The sequence below is a fragment of the Rhinoderma darwinii genome, chromosome 1 (assembly GCF_050947455.1).
Source record: "Rhinoderma darwinii isolate aRhiDar2 chromosome 1, aRhiDar2.hap1, whole genome shotgun sequence".
Taxonomy (NCBI): Eukaryota; Metazoa; Chordata; class Amphibia; order Anura; family Rhinodermatidae; genus Rhinoderma; species Rhinoderma darwinii.
In genome coordinates, this window is record NC_134687.1 from 253,688,380 (window position 1) to 253,695,135 (window position 6,756).

The 6,756-nt window shown below is 36.5% G+C and overlaps 1 pseudogene; it reads right to left on the minus strand.

Annotated features, from left to right (window-relative positions):
- Positions 1-1,158: 1,158 nt before the first annotated feature.
- On the minus strand, positions 1,159-1,277 carry LOC142706683 (5S ribosomal RNA; annotated as a pseudogene).
- Between the last annotated feature and the right edge of the window lie 5,479 nt (positions 1,278-6,756).

The window sequence follows — 6,756 nt, forward strand, 5'->3', positions numbered from 1 at the left end:
GCATACACCCCCGAGAAGTGTATTTCTATTGATGAGTCCCTGGTACATTTTAAAGGGAGGGTTCAATTCCGCGAGTACCTGCCGGGTAAGAGGGCAAGGTATGGCGTGAAGATGTATAAGCTGTGCGCGAGTGCATCAGTGTATACCTACAGGTTTAGGCTATATTGACATTAAATGCTTTAATCCATAGTCCTTTTTTAATCGATTGTGAAACAAAATCTTAACGAAATAATAAAAAGTCAACCGCACCACGGATTCCCAGACAGTCTCCCACACTGGTACTAGCGATACCTTAAGCTCTGTAACTTGATGAGAGCAGGCACATTCAGCTTAGAATGGCCATTGACCTCAAATACTTTAATCCATAGTCCTTTTTAATCTATTGTGAAACAAAATCTAAACAACATAATAAAAAGTCAACCGCACCACGGATTCCCAGACAGTCTCCCACACTGGTACTAGTGAGGACTTAAGCTGTGTAACCTCTGCGATCTGACGAGAGCAGGCACATTTAGCTTAGAACGGCCATTGCCGTTAAATGCTTTAATCCATAGTCCTTTTTAATCGATTGTGAAGCAAAATCTAAACGACATAATAAAAAGTAAACCGCACCACAGATTCCCAGACAGTCTCCCACACTGGTACTAGCGAGGACTTAAACTGTGCAACATCTGCGATCTGATGAGAGCAGGCACATTCAGCTTAGAATGGCCAATGACATTAAAAACTTTAATCCATAGTCCTTTTTAATAGATTGTGAAACAAAATCTAAACAACATAATAAAAAGTCAACCGCACCACGGATTCCCAGACAGTCTCCCACACTGGTACTAGTGAGGACTTAAGCTGTGTAACCTCTGCGATCTGACGAGAGCAGGCACATTTAGCTTAGAACGGCCATTGCCATTAAATGCTTTAATCCATAGTCCTTTTTAATCGATTGTGAAGCAAAATCTAAACGACATAATAAAAAGTAAACCGCACCACAGATTCCCAGACAGTCTCCCACACTGGTACTAGCGAGGACTTAAACTGTGCAACATCTGCGATCTGATGAGAGCAGGCACATTCAGCTTAGAATGGCCAATGACATTAAAAACTTTAATCCATAGTCCTTTTTAATCGATTGTGAAACAAAATCTAAACGACATAATAAAAAGTCAACCGCACCACGGATTCCCAGACAGTCTCCAATACTTGTACTAGCGAGGACTTAAGCTGTGTAACTTCTGCGATCTGAAGAGAGCAGGCATATTCAGCTTAGAATGGCCATTGACATTAAATGCTTTAATCCATAGTCCTTTTTAATCGATTGTGAAACAAAATCTTAACGACATAATAAAAAGTCAACCGCACCACGGATTCCCAGACAGTCTCCCACACTGGTACTAGCGAGACCTTAAGCTGTGTAACTTGACGAGAGCAGGCACATTCAGCTTAGAATGGCCATTGACATTAAATGCTTTAATCCATAGTCCTTTTTAATCGATTGTGAAACAAAATCTAAACGACATAATAAAAAGTCAACCGCACCACAAAGTCCAAGACAGTCTCCCACACTGGCACTAGCGAGGCCTTAAGCTGTGTAACTTCTGCAACCTGACGAGAGCAGGCACATTCAGCTTAGAATGACCATTGACATTAAATGCTTTAGTCCATTGTCCTTTTTAATCGATTGTGAAACATAATCTAAACGAAATAATAAAAAGTCAACCGCACCATGGATTCCCAGACAATCTCCCACACTGGTACTAGCGAGGCCTTAAGCTGTGTAACTTCTGCGATCTGACGAGCGCAGGCACATTCATTTTAGAATGGCCATTGACATTAAATGCTTTAATCCATAATCCTTTTTTAGCGATTGTGAAACAAAATCTAAACGACATAATAAAAAGTCAACCGCACCATGGATTCCCAGCCAGTCTCCCACATTGGTACTAGCAAAGGTTTATGCTGTGTAACTTCTGCGATCTGACGAGAGCAGGAACATTCAGCTAAGAATGGCCATTGTCATTAAATGCTTTAATCCATAGTCCTTTTTAATCGATTGTGAAACAAAATCTAAACGACATAATAAAAAGTAAACCACACCACGGATTCGCAGACAGTCTCCCACACTGGTACTAGCGAGGCCTTAAGATGTGTAACTTCTGCGATCTGACGAGAGAATGCACATTCAGCTAAGAATGGCCATTAACATTAAGGGCATGACCACACGTGGCGGATTTCCTCCGCAACTGTCCGCATCAATGCCGCACAGAATCTGCGTTGCAGATTCTGCTGCGGATCTGCACAAAATGTGCAGTAAATTGATGCGGACTAGCTGCTGCGGACTGCGGGAAAAGTGCTTCCCTTCTCCCTATTCAGTGCAGGATAGAGAGAAGGGACAGCACTTTCCCTAGTGAAAGTAAACGAATTTCATACTTACCGGCCGTTGTCTTGGTGACGCGTCCCTCTTTCGGCATCCAGCCCGACCTCCCTGGATGACGCGCCAGTCCATGTGACCGCTGCAGCCTGTGCTTGGCCTGTGATTGGCTGCAGCCGTCACTTAGACTGAAACGTCATCCTGGGAGGCCGTACTGGAGACAGAAGCAGGGAGTTCTCGGTAAGTATGAACTTATATTTTTTTACAGATAGCTGTATATTTGGATCGGTAGTCACTGTCCAGGGTGCAGAAACAGTTACTGCCGATCGCTTAACTCTTTCAGCACCCTGGACAGTGACTATTTACAGACGTCTCCTAGCAACGCTCCCGTCATTACGGGAGCCCCATTGACTTCCTCAGTCTGGCTGTAGACCTAGAAATACATAGGTCCAGCCAGAATGAAGAAATGTCATGGCAAAAAAGCAAGACGTATCCGCAGCACACATAACATGTGCATGACAGCTGCGGACTTCATTGCGGAATTTAGAATCTCCATTGAAGTCAATGGAGAAATTCCGCCATGAGTCCGCCACTGCTCCGCAACAGACAGAGCATGCTGCGGACACCAAATTCCGCTCCGCAGCCTATGCTCCGCAGCGGAATGTTACGCATCGTCTAAACGAACACTTCTAAATAGAAGTGGAAGTCAATGCAGAAACGGCTCCGCTGCGGATTAACGCTGCGGAGTGTCCGCAGCGGAATTTAAGTGAAATTCCGCCACGTGTGAACCCAGCCTAAATGCTTTAATCCATAGTCCTTTTCAATCGATTGTGAAACAAAATCTAAACGACATAATAAAAAGGCAACTGCACCACGGATTCCCAGACAGTCTCCCACACTAGTACTAGCGAGGCCTTAAGCTGTGTAACTTTTGCGATCTGACGAGAGCAGGCACATTCAGCTTACAAATCGCATGAAAAAAAACGAATAAAAAACGCATAAAAAACACTTGAAAAAAGCATGAAAAACGCATCTGGTGAAAACAATAATTTGTTTACAAATCGCATTTAAAAAATCGCATTAAAAAAACGCATTAAAAACGCATGGAAAACGCATAAAAAAAACATGAAAAACGCATGTGGTGCAAAAAAAGAATTTGCTTAAAAATCACATAAAAAAGCATTTAAAAATGCATGAAACACGCATGAAACGCATGAAAAACGCATGTGGTGCAAGACAAGAATTTGCTTAAAAATCACATAAAAACGCATGAAAAACGCATGAAAAATGCATGTGGTGCAAAAAAAGAATTTGCTTAAAAATCACATAAAAAAACATGAAAAACGCATGAAAAATGCATGAAAAATGCATGAAAAACGCATGTGGTGCAAAACAAGAATTTGCTCAAAAATCACATAAAAACGCATGAAAAAAGCATGAAAAACACATTAAAAAAACATGAAAAATGCATGTGGTGAAAAACAATAATTTGCTTACAAATCGCATTAAAAAAAATCGCATAAAAAAAAACGCATTAAAAAAACGCATGAAAAAAAATCTCATAAAAAAATGCATGGAAAACGCATCAAAAGAGCATACAAATACATGAAAAACGCATGTGGTGCAAAAAAAGAATTTGCTTAAAAATCACATAAAAGCGCATGAAAAACGCATGTGGTGCAAAATAAGAATTTGCTTAAAAATCACATAAAAACGCATGAAAAACGCATGAAAAACGCATTAAAAAAGCATGAAAAACGCTTGTGGTGAAAAACAAGAATTTGCTTACAAATCTCATAAAAAAATCGCATAACAAAACGCATAACAAAAGCATGAAAAACGCATTAAAAAAACATGAAAAACGCATCTGGTGAAAAACAATAATTTGCTTACAAATCGCATTTAAAAAAATCGCATAAAAAAACGCATTAAAAACGCATGGATAACGCATCAAAAACGCATAAAAAAAACATCAAAAATGCATGTGGTGCAAAAAAAGAATTTGCTTAAAAATCACATAAAAAAACATGAAAAACGCATGAAAAATGCATGAAAAATGCATGAAAAACGCATGTGGTGCAAAACAAGAATTTGCTTAAAAATCACATAAAAACGCATTAAAAAAGCATGAAAAATGCATTAAAAAAGCATGAAAAACGCATGTGGTAAAAAAACAAAAATTTGCTTACAAATCGCAAAAAAAATAAATTGCATAATAAAAAATTGCATAAAAAAACGCATGGAAAATGCATGAAAAACGCATGTGGTGCAAGACAGGAATTTGCTTAAAAATCACAGAAAAACGCATGAAAAACGCATGAAAAACGCATGTGGTGCAAAACAAGAATTTGCTTAAAAATCACATAAAACGCATGAAAAACACATGAAAAACGCATGAAAAACGCATGTGGTGCAAAACAAGAATTTGCTTAAAAATCACATAAAGCGCATGAAAAATGCATGAAAAACGCATTAAAAAAAAGCATGAAAAACGCATGTGGTGAAAAACAAAAATTTGCTTACAAATCGCAAAAAAAAAATAATTGCATAATAAAAAATTGCATCAAAAAACGCATGGAAAATGCATGAAAAACGCATGTGGTGCAAGACAAGAATTTGCTTAAAAATCACATAAAACGCATGAAAAACACATAAAAAAACGCATGAAAACGCATGTGGTGCAAAAAAAGAATTTGCTTAAAAATCACATAAAAACGCATGAAAAACGCATGAAAAATGCATGTGGTGTAAAAAAGAATTTGCTTAAAAATCACATAAAAAAACATGAAAAACGCATGAAAAATGCATGAAAAATGCATGAAAAACGCATGTGGTGCAAAACAAGAATTTGCTCAAAAATCACATAAAAACGCATGAAAAAAGCATGAAAAACACATTAAAAAAACATGAAAAATGCATGTGGTGAAAAACAATAATTTGCTTACAAATCGCATAAAAAAAATAGCTTAAAAAAAAACGCATTAAAAAAACGCATGAAAAAAAATCTCATAAAAAAATGCATGGAAAACGCATCAAAAGAGCATACAAATACATGAAAAACGCATGTGGTGCAAAAAAAGAATTTGCTTAAAAATTACATAAAAGCGCATGAAAAACGCATGTGGTGCAAAATAAGAATTTGCTTAAAAATCACATAAAAATGCATGAAAAACGCATGAAAAACGCATTAAAAAAGCATGAAAAACGCTTGTGGTGAAAAACAAGAATTTGCTTACAAATCTCATAAAAAAATCGCATAACAAAACGCATAACAAAAGCATGAAAAACGCATTAAAAAAACATGAAAAACGCATCTGGTGAAAAACAATAATTTGCTTACAAATCGCATTTAAAAAATCGCATTAAAAACGCATTAAAAACGCATGGAAAACGCATCAAAAACACATAAAAAAAACATCAAAAATGCATGAGGTGCAAAAAAAGAATTTGATTAAAAATCACATAAAAAAACATGAAAAACGCATGAAAAATGCATGAAAAATGCATGAAAAACGCATGTGGTGCAAAACAAGAATTTGCTTAAAGATCACATAAAAACGCATTAAAAAAGCATGAAAATGCATTAAAAAAGCATGAAAAACGCATGTGGTAAAAAACAAAAATTTGCTTACAAATCGCAAAAAAAAAAAATTGCATAATAAAAAATTGCATAAAAAAACGCATGGAAAATGCATGAAAAACGCATGTGGTGCAAGACAAGAATTTGCTTAAAAATCACAGAAAAACGCATGAAAAACGCATGAAAAACGCATGTGGTGCAAAAAAAGAATTTGCTTAAAAATCACATAAAAAAAACATGAAAAACGCATGAAAAATGCATGAAAAACGCATGTGGTGCAAAACAAGAATTTGCTTAAAAATCACATAAAACGCATGAAAAACACATGAAAAACTCATGAAAAACGCATGTGGTGCAAAACAAGAATTTGCTTAAAAATCACATAAAACGCATGAAAAACACATGAAAAACTCATGAAAAACGCATGTGGTGCAAAACAAGAATTTGCTTAAAAATCACATAAAACGCATGAAAAACGCATTAAAAAAAAGCATGAAAAACGCATGTGGTGAAAAACAAAAATTTGCTTACAAATCGAAAAAAAAAAAAATTGCATAATAAAAAATTGCATCAAAAACGCATGGAAAATGCATGAAAAACGCATGTGGTGCAAGACAAGAATTTGCTTAAAAATCACATAAAACGCATGAAAAACACATAAAAAACGCATGAAAAACGCATGTGGTGCAAAAAAAGAATTTGCTTAAAAATCACATAAAAAAGCATTTAAAAACGCATGAAACACGCATGAAACGCATGAAAAACGCATGTGGTGCAAGACAAGAATTTGCTTAAAAATCACATAAAAACG